The sequence below is a fragment of the Notolepis coatsorum genome, assembly GCF_963971535.1.
Source record: "Notolepis coatsorum genome assembly, chromosome: 15".
NCBI lineage: Eukaryota > Metazoa > Chordata > Actinopteri > Aulopiformes > Paralepididae > Notolepis > Notolepis coatsorum.
This window is the reverse complement of record NC_140179.1, coordinates 89631587-89646238: the sequence shown is the minus strand read 5'-3', so window position 1 is coordinate 89646238 and position 14652 is coordinate 89631587.

Genomic DNA, 14652 nt, shown 5'->3' with positions numbered 1-14652 from the left:
CTATTCCCAAACCAGGAGGTGATGTTGCCGGTCAGGATGCTCTCTATTGTACATGAGTAGAAGTTCCTAAGGATCTTAACCGTCTGTAGTGTGGTAGTGAAAGGTTAACCTTCTGTAGTGTGGTAGTGAAAGGGTTAAGATGTATTTTATTAAGTTAGAGACGATCACATTTACACTCAGAGGTTCCCCTGAGAGGTTAACCGCTAGATGGCACCTCTTCCTCAGTATCATGGCAGCTCTCTTACTCTCCATTACAGTACTTTATTATCTGAGCATCTCCCCCTCTTTTTGGAATCACCTATTACTGTATGAACCCTGTATGAATTACTGTATGAATCATTGAATTACTGTATGAACCATGTATGAATTTCTTTATAAATCACTGAGTTACTGTATGAATCATTGAATTACTGTATGAACTCTGTATGAATTACAGTATGAATCATAGAATTACTGTATGCATGTGATGCTGGCAGATTTGTAACACACAGATCAGAGTGAGAGAGTGACTCCCTGTCTCACTCTCTGCTCCCTTGCTCTCTCCTTCTCTCCCCCGTCTCACTTTCGGCCTATGAAGTCAGTGAGGTGGAGTAGACAGGGGGGGGGGGCTCAGCTGTGGCGATTTCAGCCCAATTACCCTGGCATCACTGCTGCCTTCCATAAGCTCTGTGCTCATAATTACTCACATCATTTTGCCTGGCATTGCTTGTGACTAAGAAACTAGTTTGAAATCATTATGAGCGCTTGTTAAAATAAAAAGTTCATGAAATATTGTCACTTCACAATAAAGATTGTGCGTGTATGTGTGCATGTGTGTGTGTGTACAATTGGGAAATGGCTTACATGCGTGCCTGGGTAAATAAAGGTTAATGCTTGCCTGGGTAAATAAAGGTTAAATCAAATAATTTTCTTTTACTGAGTTGCGTTGATTCCTTCCTATGTGTGTTGCGTGTGATTATGTGTCTGTGTATGTCTATGTGTGTGTTTGTACTGTATGTGTGTTTTTGTGTCTGTCAATGCACAATGTTCCTGGGTCACCGGGAGTTGTTATGGTCATACCAGGCCATGTGAGCGGATCGGAGCGTGAGCGGCGCGGGGCGCGGAGCGGGCGGTTTTGACGTGAGCGAGGAGTGGGTTTTAAAATGAGTCGGCGCGACGTCCGGAGCGAGAGTTCTCCTCCGCTCCAATCCACTCCAGGCCGCTCACAGTGGTTTAACACTGTTGATGTAATATATACATGCAGTACAATGCCAAAGCAACAGATGGCGATGTACAAACATGAAGGCCATTTTCAACCAATGAGAAGGGTTCAGGCTTTGTCACTGTAGAGACGCCCACCATAGATATCTATGACGCCCACACTCACTCCTGTTAGAAAAAGTATCGACGCCATTGTTGTTGACGTTAGCTTACATGCTAACGTTAATGGCAGCGACCATAGCATTGTGGCTCGGCTAGCCTATCATCGCTTAGTAGAGCTAGTGAATGGATAAACAACGTTATTTAACATTGCAGAATGGCTACAATTACAATGCGGCTCAATACAAACAATTGTTAAGGGGCCCAGGGGGTGTAGACTGTTGTAGTTTGAGCTCATTTACACCATGCTCCAAAAAAGAAAAAGAAAAACTGCCGAGCGATCTGGCGCGGGGAGCGGGGAGCGCTCGATTCAAGGTGTGTGGGGAGCGAGCGGAGAGCGACTTGGGGGCGGGGTCAACATGAGCGATTAGCGGAGCGGACCAAGCTTTAAAGAGCGAAGAGCGGATTTCTCGGCCGCGCCGATCCGCTCACGTGGCCTGGGTCATACTGAACAAAAATCAGCCACAGGCAAATGTAAACACCTTCGGCCCAGAGTCCATCCGTCCATCTATCCATCCTTTATCCATCCATCTGTAAATCCATCTATCCATCCTTTATCCATCCATTTGACCATTCATTTGTCCTTCCAGTTCCATCCATCTGTTAATCTATCCTTCCATCCAATCATCCATCCATTGAATTTATATCATTTGAATATCTTGCTATTGAGCTCAAAGCTGAACTGTCTTTGCTCATCATCACATTGTGCCGGCCACCAAAATACTCATCAACATTTCTGCAGGAATTCTCAGAAGTAATCTCAGTCGGTATCATTAGATGTGAAAGATGAATCATGCATGGAGATCTGAATATTCATATAAATAAGAAGAACGACCCAAAGGCTATTGAGCTTATCAACCTACTGGATAGATTTGAGCTAATACAACATGTAAATGAACCCACTCACCAACATGGTAACACCCTAGACTTGGTGATAACAACAAGGCTGGACATTGATAAAGTATCAGTAATCGAATCACCTATATCTGACCATCATTATGTATTCTTAAATGCTAACCTAAACTTAACAGAGTAACCGTTGTAAAGCGAAGAGTACTAGATGACATTGCAGAAGAGAAGTTCTCAAATATCATGAGACAAACTGAAACATCCAACCTGGACTGCTCTTTAAAACTGCATGGTTGAAAATCTCAACAACACCCTATCATACACTGGTTGCTCTCGCTCCATTAAAGGTAAAACAAAAAGTGACAAAATCTCGGTTAAATAATAGCAGTGTTGGTCAGACAAAGATAATCTGTAGAGCTGCTGAACGAAAATGGAGGAAAACCAAGCTCACAGTCCACTGTGATATATATAAAGAAGCCATGACTGCCTAAAACAAAGAAATACAAGTGGAAAGAAAGGACTATTTTTCTAAGATTATCACAGAGAATGTTGGAAACTCTAGAATATTATTCTCAGCCATCGACCAGCTACTCAACACTACCCCACCCCTCCACAGTCATCTGCATCAAAATGTGAAGAACTGGTATTATTCTTCAATAAAAAAATTACTTAAATTAGAGCCACCATTAGTCCTGCTACAAACATGGACACCATCAGCAAACCCTGTGAAAAAGTAACCATAGGAAAATTAGCTTGAATTACATCAACTGAGCTTCATAAAACTGTCATGGAATGTAACTCCTCCACTTCCTGTATTAAATTAAACTGGACTTTGAACAAGTCTTTATTCTTTGCACATCATTGTCAATGTCGTCATGCAGTGACACACACATGCAATGGGCGGCACACACAGATAGCCTACACATACATGCAATTTTTTCTTTTTGGGTTGCCGATGAAATGTTCCTCTCTGCGTTTGACCCATCCCGTCGTCCTTCCCCCCAAGGGCAGTCGGGAGACATGGGCTGCGGCGTGGGGCCGCACCTGGGGACCAATCCAAGTGCTCCTGTCCGACAGCGTTAGCGATCTGTTCTGCATTTTTCCATTGGGTTTATCTTATCGGGAGGGGAAACCCTTGCAAGCACGGGGAGAACATGCAAACTCCACACAGAAAGGCCCGGGAGATCCCCCACCATGGGTACCTGGCAACGCGGAAATCTGGTCCCCTGCAAGCGAGAATCGAACCCTGGACCTTCTAGCTGTGAGGCGACAGTGCTAACCACTACACCACGTGCTGCCGTATTGACCCTATACCAACAGCATTTCTTAAGCGAATATTCGTAAGACCCTTACTAAAGAAACCCAAACTAGACAGTAATGTACTGACTAACTATAGGCCAATATCCAACCCCCTAACCTCCCCATAGTCACAATACAAATACACTCCTTTCTCAAAGAAAACAACATCATAGAGGAATTTCAATTAGGCTTCAGAGCGCACCATAGCACTAAAACTGCTCTTACTAAAATAATTAGTGACCTCAGAATAAACTTGGATGCAAACAAAGTCTCAATTCTCGTCCTATTAGATCTAAGCGCAGCATTTGACATGATCAACCATGATATCCTAATAACTCGTCTAGAAAAGTTAGTTGGTCTTTTTAACTATGTATTAAACTGGTTCAGAACATATATCAAAGGGAGAAAATATTACGTCAGGCTGGGAGATCATTCTTCTAAGAAACATGACACCCAAAACTCTGCACCAGTTTAACATGACACCCAAAGCTATGGAACAGACTACATATGGACTATGGACACACTATTAGGCAAGTTAGATCTCTAATTATCTTCAAAATTAAGCTAAAAACGTACCTCTTCACCATAGCCTTTTAACACACTCCGCTGCTGATTGCACTATTTTACTCTGTCCATTCTATTTTACTCTTTTATGACTTTTATCACAGGTTCTAAACTGTCAGGTAGTGAACTGTGTGGGTATCAAGCAGGAAGAAAGACTGTCAGGTTTTTTAAACTGTGTGGGGGACCCAGGCGTAGAACTGTGCCCTGAGAGGGAGGTTGTCAAAAAAAGGGTCAAAGTGGGTATCAAACAGGAAGGAAGACTGTCAGGTTCTAAACTGTGGATATCAAACAGGGAAAGTAAAGATGGTTTTAAACTCATTCAGAGATACCTTATTCCACTGCACTATTGCATAATTTTACTCTCTCCATTCTACTGTATATTACTTTTTATTACAGGTTCTAAACTGTCAGGTATTAAACTGTGTGGGTATCAAGCAAGAAGAAAGACTGCCAGGCTTTAAAACTGTGTGGGGGACCCAGACCTAGAACTGCGCCCAGAGAGAGGGAACTGTGCCCTGAGTGGGAGGTTCGAAGGGTCAAAGTGGGTATCAACCAGGAGGGAAAACTGTCAGGTTTTAAACTGTGGATACCAAACAGAGAAGATAAAGACGACTTTAAACTGTTAAACAGTAATCCAGAACTATTTTATTGCACTGTAAAACAATTTGATTTTATGTCTGCACTTTATGTGCTCATTTTATGTCTATTATATGCTACTATTTGATTGCACTGCACTATTGCACTATTTTACTCTGTCTATTCTATTTTGTTCCTTTTTATTATTGTCTATTTTTAAAACGGAATCAAACCATAAACAAGGTGGCCTGTTGTTAGATGGTAGATCCTAATGTGAAAAACTGATTTCATACAGTATGTCTGCACTTGTGCAAATTGTATGCCTGTCTTTTTCTGTTGTAAAGCACTTTGAGTTGCAATTTTTGTATGAAAGGTGCTATACAAAGAAAGTGTATTATTATTATTATTATTATTATTATTATTATTATTATTATTATTATTATTATTATTATTATTATTATTATTATTATTATTATTATTATTATTATTCAACAACTGTAAATTAGATTCAAGATTAGATTCTAGTTTATTGTCATCAAACAGCACAAGTACAGTACAATGAAAATAAGTTGGCAAGTAAAGTGCAATAACAATATACAATCTACACGTGATTAAACTGGAGTATATATAAATGAGTACTACTGAGTAATAATGCTAATCGGATGTATGTGTACAGTGTTACAGTATTATTATGTACAGTGATACAGGTATAAATTCACTATGGTAGTAAGCCATACTGGCCAGTGGTATAACAGAGTAGGTACGGGATGTATACAGATACATACAGGTATAGATATAGTATACACAGGTATGTACAGTAAACAGGAATATAATGGTATATATTCAGATAGGTGTGGATAAATATATATATTGTAAATATTAATATATATGCGGTATATAGTATTATTGTACGAGGCTATCATACAGTGTTTTATAATAGCTTTACATCATTACATGGCTTCATTCCATCCCACGGATATGACAGTGAGTATACGACGCCCCCCCCCACCCCCACCCACCGCCATCTCTCCCACACATTATTACAATGAGCAAACCCCCCCCCCCCCCCCCCCCTCACCTCCCCCCTAAACTCCACATCCGCTCCTCTGTGGCCGGCCGAGCTGAGCTGGACTAGGGGGTGCGTGTGGAGATGCTATCAGGCCTCAGGCAATCTGAAATACAGTCATATGTCACAAATAGATGTCAACTCTTATTACAGTGGGGGACGGGGGGGGACGGGGGGGGGGGGGGGGGTTGAAGGCGAGTGAAAACCCACTTATCAGAAAGGACATAGCTCTAACTTGTCCTCCAATGTCTCGCTCACTCTCTCCCTCCATCGGGCTGCCCCGCCCCCCGTCCCCCGTCCCCCCGCCCTCCCCCCGTCACGGGCTAGGAGATATTCTACCAATAACAAAAATGCAATGTAATGTAATACCTCTCTCCCCCTTCGCTCCACGCCACTATCCCAGTTGATTTAATGGAACGGTAAACTGCTAGTAGGGTCTATTCAATGTGGGATCTCTTTTTTTAAAGGTGGAATGCGAGCCTCAGGTTATGTTGAAGGACAAGCAGGCCACTATGGCAGCACCACGCCACTGTTATCAAGTTATATTTCTGCAGAATTTATATGATTTATTTCCCAATATTGGTTTTGGGCTCAGTGGAGAAGAGTCAGTATGGGAAAGTTTTTCAGATTTTTGTCACTTTTTCCCCCTCTATTTATTACCCCCCCCCCCCCTCGGCCTCAAGTGCTTAAAGCTTCCCAAACAAGGTTTCAAGTTAAGTTTTGTCTTAAGCAAAAGTGTGTGTGTGTGTGTGTTTGTGTGTGTGTGTGTGTGTGTGTGTGTGTGTGTGTGTGTGTGTGTGTGTGTGTGTGTGTGTGTGTGTGTGTGTGTGTGTGTGTGTGTGTGGGGCCCTCGGCGGTCTGGTCGCCGGGCCGGGGGGGACACCGGGCTTGGGGTCGCGGGGGGTCGGGGGCCATTGAGGCGTGGTGCTTTGGCCTTCTGCGGGCCTGGGCTTGGGGTTCTCGTGGGCCGGGGGCATGGTGGTCGGGCGGGGGCGGGTGGAGGGGCTCTGGGTGCTTGGCTCCGCGCATGGTGGACCAGGATATGGGGGTGTTCTGTTTCTCGGGGAGGAGGGCGGGAAAGAGGGGTCTCTCTTATGGGGGTCAGAGCGGCTGAGCTTTGCCCAGTGGGGTCTTGTGTGTTGCGGGGTCGGTGTGCGTGGGGTGGGGCTCTCAGTGACATGGGAGGTAGCAGGCTTGGCTTGGTGGGGGGGAGTCCCCTTCCCTCCCCTCTACTGGGCCTGGCCCAGTTAATTCAAGGGACCCGTGTCGCTGGGGGCCCGGCTCCGCGCATATCGGCCTGGGATATGGGGGAGTTCTACGGGCTTAGCTCAGCGGGGGGGGGGATGTCGGGGGGGGGGGGGGGGGGGGGGGGGGGGGGCATCGTTTCCGGGGAGAGTGGGGTCTTGTATGTTGTGGGGTCGTTGTGCGTGGGGTGGGGTGCTTGGTGACATGGGAGGTGGCGGGCTTGGCTCGGTGGGGGGGGGGGAGTACCATCCCTCTCTCCTCTACTGAGCCTGGCCCAATTAAATTCAAGGGACCCGTGTCGCTGAGTGCTCGGCCCCGCGTGGGACGGACCTGGGATGACGGGAGGGGGGGGGTCCCTCTTATGGGGGTCTGGGAGGCTGAACGCAGCCATATTCAAGGGGCCCATGTTAGTGTGTTGTTATGTTATTGATGTCATTGTAGGCATTGTCTAAGTGTTGTATGTCTGTAAATGTTAATACAAATTTAAGCAAAAAAATAAAATAAAAAAAAATCCAATTGGGACATCATTTGCAGTTGAAAAAAGGTAATAATATGCAATGGAATATTGGCTATGGAACGGTTATGTTTTTCAGCTCCTACCTCTCAGCTGGAACCCAAAAACAGGCATCTGGCAACAAGTCAACAGAAATGTAAGTACACAAAACATTTACTTCTGTGTGTTCAAACCTCTGTAACTCTATTTCATTAGCACTCAAAGTGATTTTTCTAGCTATAAGTATAAAGTATAATAAATCACAAATTACTTTGGGTATGCAATCATCAAAAAAGAATAAAAACTAGCCCCATTGTTGCCCAATGCTTAAGTGGTTAACCCCTAACTGCTCCCAGTGAGCAGGTTGGCACCTTGCATGAATGTGTGAGTGAATGGGTCAAATGCGAGGAACAGATTGTAAAATTGCTTTGGATAAAAGCTTTGGATAAAAGCGCTATATAAATGCACCATTTATAATATCGTATTGTGGGGATTCCCAGCCCTACATACAGTACATTGATAATGGGTTTGAGAGCACGCTGAAGACTGAACACTGTCTGGCACAGATACCTTCTACTAAAACATACAAAAGCACTCCCTGCTTGGGCAACAGCAACAATCAAAACTCAGGGTTCAGAGTTCACCTTGGACAGAAAGAAAGTGCATGGAGTTTGATTGATTGATTGAAAACTTTATTAACAGATTGCAGAATGGGTACAATACAGTATGGGCAGACCAGAGAAAGACTTTCGTCTTGTTTACATCAGTGTCCCCCATTTCCAATTCATAATGACAACAAGCGGGCAGAAAAGTGGCAATTTCTTAACTTGAACTTGAGGACTGCATACCTTTTTTGCAAACCAAAATACTATACTATACATGCATGAGCCTGGTCTCTTTTGAAAGATGACACTCTGAAGTGTCTGATCCCAGAATAAAAACCTTTTGTGCTAAAGTAATAGAGTAACATAGGTCTGAACTTGAGTTGTAGAAAAACTTGTTACTCAAGTTTTTCTGTAGTAGTTAGTAGTCCAGAGGTAGTATTTCCCCAGAAGGTGGTATGGCTTACAAATCCAAACCGACCGGGGCGGCTAGGTGGTGCAGTGGGCAAGGCGCTCACCACCAATGCGGGAGACGCTGGGTTCGAGCCCAGCTCTCCGCATTGCTATCAGCTTGGCTGGTCGTTCATACTAATACAATTGGCAGTATTAGGGGGTGGGAAGCTGATGGGTGGGGATCGGACGTTGTGGACAGCGACTCCTACAGGTCGGTTGGTGCGCCTGCGCAGCAGAATCAGAAAGCGACGGGGGCGGCGTGCCCTCCAAACGCAGACTCCCGACGCTGAAAGATCGCGCTGTGCATGGTGAAAAGATGTGACGGCTGCTTCCTCGAGTACCGGAGGGGACACGTGATGTAAGGCTTCGTCCACATTGCAGCCGGCTTGTGGGAGGCATGGCCTAACAGCGTTCGAGACAGGGGAGGGTAGAATTGGACGATACGAAATTGGGATGGGAGAAAAATGTAAAATGGGAGAAAAAGTAGATTAAAAAAAAACAAATCCAAACCGACCCATAGCGTGAAGCCTTATGTAGTACATGTCCAAATTTCATAAAGATCCATTAATAAATGAGTGATTAGGAGTGATTTTGGTAAACTGTGTACAAAAGAAAAACTGAGTTTTCTCATAGACTTCAATTCATCCGGCTGTTTTTCTCTTCCTGTTTTCGCATGTTATTTTTGTTTTGTTTTTTAGATTCATACATCCCCACGTGGGTTATCATTGGAAAGCCACACTCATTGGCTACAAAAATCCACAATAATTTTCGAGATTGGATCTAGATTGACGGAACTACTGCGCCAAGAGTCGGGAGTGGTAGTTTGCACAAGCCTCAAATACTGGCATGTAACTCGAGAACCGCTGATTTTGTCGGATCTTGTCGGATCTTGTCGCTATCGACAGGCAACAAATAAGCCTTCAATTTGATATATATATATATATATATTGTATTACAAAATATGCACACCCGAGCCACTAGGGGTCGCCAAAGTGCCGGTGGGCAAATCGCCCTAAAAACGTCCCATATGCGGGTCGGCGCATGCTAAGAGGTTTTTAATGACATACACAACATACAGATATACAGATATATATCATGATATTTATGACATACATGTCATACAGTACTGTTACATTTGTGACATACAAGATATGCAAATATACAGTACTGTTAAACAGAAATCCTAACATGGGAGAATACAGACAAACCACCCACAAGGATCAGTTCTCGCCTCAACCCTGTTTATAACACTGTATACAAACGACTTACCCAACACTAAATCCTGAACATTCATCTACACCGATGACATCTGCCTGGCAACCCAAGCACCAGATTCTGCCGGGAAATATAGTGTGAAATATAGCCCCAGTCAGGCCACTTTTTAAGTGAGGGAAGTCATTTCTATATCTGTGGGCCATTTAGCAAGCCAGGTCACCAGCCCAATGGCCAGTCTGGGCCTCCTGAGAGGTCCTACTGAGAGGTCCTCCTGAGAGGTCCTACTGAGAGGTCCTACTGAGAGGTCCTACTGAGAGGTCCTCCTGAGAGGTCCTACTGAGAGGTCCTGAGAGGTCCTGCTGAGAGGTCCTGCTGAGAGGTCCTGAGAGGTCCTGTTGAGAGGTCCTGCTGAGAGGTCCTGAGAGGTCCTGTTGAGAGGTCCTGCTGAGAGGTCCTGCTGAGAGGTCCTGCTGAGAGGTCCTACTGAGAGGTCCTGAGAGGTCCTACTGAGAGGTCCTACTGAGAGGTCCTGCTGAGAGGTCCTGCTGAGAGGTCCTACTGAGAGGTCCTGCTGAGAGGTCCTACTGAGAGGTCCTACTGAGAGGTCCTGCTGAGAGGTCCTGCTGAGAGGTCCTGCTGAGAGGTCCTGCTGAGAGGTCCTACTGAGAGGTCCTACTGAGAGGTCCTGCTGAGAGGTCCTGCTGAGAGGTCCTACTGAGAGGTCCTACTGAGAGGTCCTACTGAGAGGTCGTACTGAGAGGTCCTGCTGAGAGGTCCTGCTGAGAGGTCCTACTGAGAGGTCCTGAGAGGTCCTACTGAGAGGTCCTACTGAGAGGTCCTACTGAGAGGTCCTGCTGAGAGGTCCTGCTGAGAGGTCCTGCTGAGAGGTCCTGCTGAGAGGTCCTACTGAGAGGTCCTGCTGAGAGGTCCTGAGAGGTCCTGAGAGGTCCTGCTGAGAGGTCCTGCTGAGAGGTCCTGAGAGGTCCTGCTGAGAGGTCCTACTGAGAGGTCCTGCTGAGAGGTCCTGCTGAGAGGTCCTGCTGAGAGGTCCTGCTGAGAGGTCCTACTGAGAGGTCCTGCTGAGATGTCCTGCTGAGAGGTCCTGCTGAGAGGTCCTGCTGAGAGGTCCTGAGAGGTCCTGCTGAGAGGTCCGCCAACTCATCTTCACTATCACACCGCAACTAGAAACACTGGCAGGAGCATCTGAAAGGAATGGCGCTACTGCTCTACTGCTGTTTGAACAACCAGGCTACTGCTCTCTACTGCTGTTTGAACAACCAGGCTACTGCTCTACTGCTGGTGTGAACAACCAGGCTACTGCTCTCTACTGCTGTTTGAACAACCAGGCTACTGCTCTCTACTGCTGTTTGAACAGCCAGGCTAATGGTCTCCTGCTGGTGTGAACAACCAGGCTACTGCTCTACTGCTGGTGTGAACAACCAGGCTACTGCTCTACTGCTGGTGTGAACAACCAGGCTAATGGTCTCCTGCCTGGTGTGAACAACCAGACTACTGCTCTACTGCTGGTGTGAACATCCAGGCTACTGCTCTACTGCTGCTGTGAACAACCAGACTACTGCTCTACTGCTGGTGTGAACAACCAGACTACTGCTCTACTGCTGGTGTGAACAACCAGACTACTGCTCTACTGCTGCTGTGAACAACCAGACTACTGCTCTACTGCTGGTGTGAACAACCAGACTACTGCTCTACTGCTGGTGTGAACAACCAGGCTACTGCTCTACTGCTGGTGTGAACAACCAGGCTACTGCTCTACTGCTGCTGTGAACAACCAGACTACTGCTCTACTGCTGGTGTGAACAACCAGGCTACTGCTCTACTGCTGGTGTGAACAACCAGACTACTGCTCTACTGCTGGTGTGAACAGCCAGACTACTGCTCTACTGCTGCTGTGAACAACCAGGCTACTGCTCTACTGCTGCTGTGAACAACCAGGCTACTGCTCTACTGCTGGTGTGAACAACCAGGCTACTGCTCTACTGCTGGTGTGAACAACCAGACTACTGCACTACTGCTGGTGTGAACAGCCAGGCTACTGCTTTACTGCTGCTGTGAACAACCAGGCTACTGCTCTACTGCTGGTGTGAACAACCAGGCTACTGCTCTACTGCTGCTGTGAACAACCAGGCTACTGCTCTACTGCTGGTGTGAACAACCAGGCTACTGCTCTACTGCTGGTGTGAACAACCAGGCTACTGCTCTACTGCTGGTGTGAACAGCCAGGCTACTGCTCTACTGCTGGTGTGAACAGCCAGGCTACTGCTCTACTGCTGGTGTGAACAACCAGGCTACTGCTCTACTGCTGATGTGAACAACCAGACTACTGCTCTACTGCTGGTGTGAACAACCAGGCTACTGCTCTACTGCTGGTGTGAACAACCAGACTACTGCTCTACTGCTGGTGTGAACAGCCAGGCTACTGCTCTACTGCTGGTGTGAACAACCAGGCTACTGCTCTACTGCTGGTGTGAACGTTTCAAGCTTGCAGGCTCTAAAAGGGGACGGGATGGTGTCCCACTATGTACCTCAGCACTGCTTGCATACTCTGTCTGGTCCAGGTCATCCAAATCACACCATGTGGACGCCCAGCTTAACACAACCATGCAAATACCACTCCCCTGGCTCCTTGTCCTGTCCAACATAATCTCCCCACATAGTAGACAAATCACACTTACTCAAAGGATGCTCCAAAAGGTCAAAGTTTCCCTCCACCTACCGTTGCACGCAGACATCTTCAATCCACCTACTGCCTGTCTCCCAGCCAGACGACCAATTTGGAAGAAAACCCCTCCAGCCGACACTACCACCCAATCTGCTTGGGGGAAAAGAACGGAGTCCAAGGATGAACCAAACAAACACCTGGGGTCAGACCAAGAGGTCCCTGGTAACCAACCTGCCAGTGGTCAACCATCAACAGACTCAGGACTGGCCGCACAGCCCTTGCCGGGCCTTCACAGGTGGGGCAGCAGCCCACTGTGTGCATGTGGAGAGGAGCAAACAATGGAACACACCATTGAGCGGACACACCAGGGCTGCGTCCTTTCCCCTTGGCTCTTCTCCCTTTACACCAACCAGTTCACCCCCCTGGACAGTTCAGTCAAGGCCTTCAAGTACGCCGACGACACTACCATCCTGGGCCTCATCTCCAACAATGACGAGTCCATTTATCGGCAGGAGGGGGGCAGAGCAGTGAGGTGGTGCTCAACCAACAACCTCCTGCTCAACACCTCCAAAACCATGGAAATTGCCATAGATCTCAGGACTTCAAAAAAAACACCCATACTCCCAATAACCATCTCAGACCAACCCATAACCCTAACTGAATCATTCAAGTTCCTCTGCACCCACATTAGCAATAAACTTAAATGGGACATTAACACCACTGCCATCATCAAGAAGGCCCAGCAGCGCCTGTACTTCCTCAGGCAACTGAGGAAGTACAGAGTCCAACAACGCCTGCTGGTCCAATTCTACACCGCCATAATTCAAAGCATCCTCACCTCATCCATCACAGTCTGGGACGGTTCCACTGACAAACACACCAAACACAAACTCCAATGCATCAGCAAGACAGCTTCCAAAATAATTGGCAGCCCCCTCCCCTCTCTGGACTCCGTCTACACCTCACGCACAGTCACCCGCTCTGGTAAAATAGTCAACGATCCCTCCCACCCAGCACACCACTTATTCCAGCGCATGCCCTCAGGTCGCTACAGGTCCATCCTAACCAGACACACATGCTTCACAAACAGTTTTTTCCCCACAGCAGTCCGAACACTAAACACCCTGGCCCGCCCCCCTTTGAACGGACGGGCAAGCATCCGTCACTGACTGACACTGTTACATGTGACTGTCCTGTATGTATTTATGTATTTATTGTGGGGATTGGGAGATGGGAGGGGGGAGTTTGATGTCTGATGTTTCATGTTGATGTCCTAGTGCTTTTAACAAACTGTACCGCAACCAATTTCCACCAACCATTGTTGTGTGGCATTAAAGTATCTTGTATCTTGTATCTTGTACAGCAGATCAGGAGTGTAACTGCTGGATGACTTTGCATTCACTAAATAAGTTTATACAATGGCATGCACATTTTTCAGTCAACAGTCAAGTTAGACGTGGTTATTTCTTATAACCCCCGCTCGTGATCCCAGAACCCGCCCACAACCGAATTACAATCACTCCGCAAGTTCGACTTTTCCATAGGAAAAACCAAGATAGCGGACAATAATCTTTACGAATGGATGTGTTGAAAGCGTCATAACGACTCATTCAAAAACAATTCTGTCACGACGAATGTGTTAGTTTCTTACACAATGTTGGATTATGTAATTGGTGGGTCATTAATTGTGGAACAAAATATAAATCGCAGGAAGTCTGTTGTTAGATGGCATTCGTCAAAAGGACATTAATTTCACTGTGAATAAAATGTTCAAGCAATCAATCAATCAAACGAATAACACACGCTCACGCGGAGGTGCGCTGTTGTAAGTGAGCGTGGGTTATTGAATTGATTGATTGAAAATTGTATTAATATCCGCCTTGTTTCGAACTGGTTAAGAACTGTTAACTGTTAATATAGGAGGCAAATCTTTTTTTTTAACCTACTTTCTATAGAAGCAGCTGGGAGGTGCGCTGTTTTAAGTGAGCGTGGGTTATTGAATTGATTGATTGATTGATTGATTGATTGATTGATTGAACATTTTATTAATGTCCGCCTTGTTTCAAACTGGTTAGGCTTAGGCCCTCTTTCGAAGTCGGTTATGCTTAGAGTTTATCTTTAGAGCAGGGTAATAGACCACCAGCCCTGATTCCAAACTCTAAGCATAACCAACTTCGAAAGAGGGCGACTTCGTAGGGCTTCGTAGGGAGGCAACTTCTCTTTTTTTTTTTTTTTTACCTACTTTCTA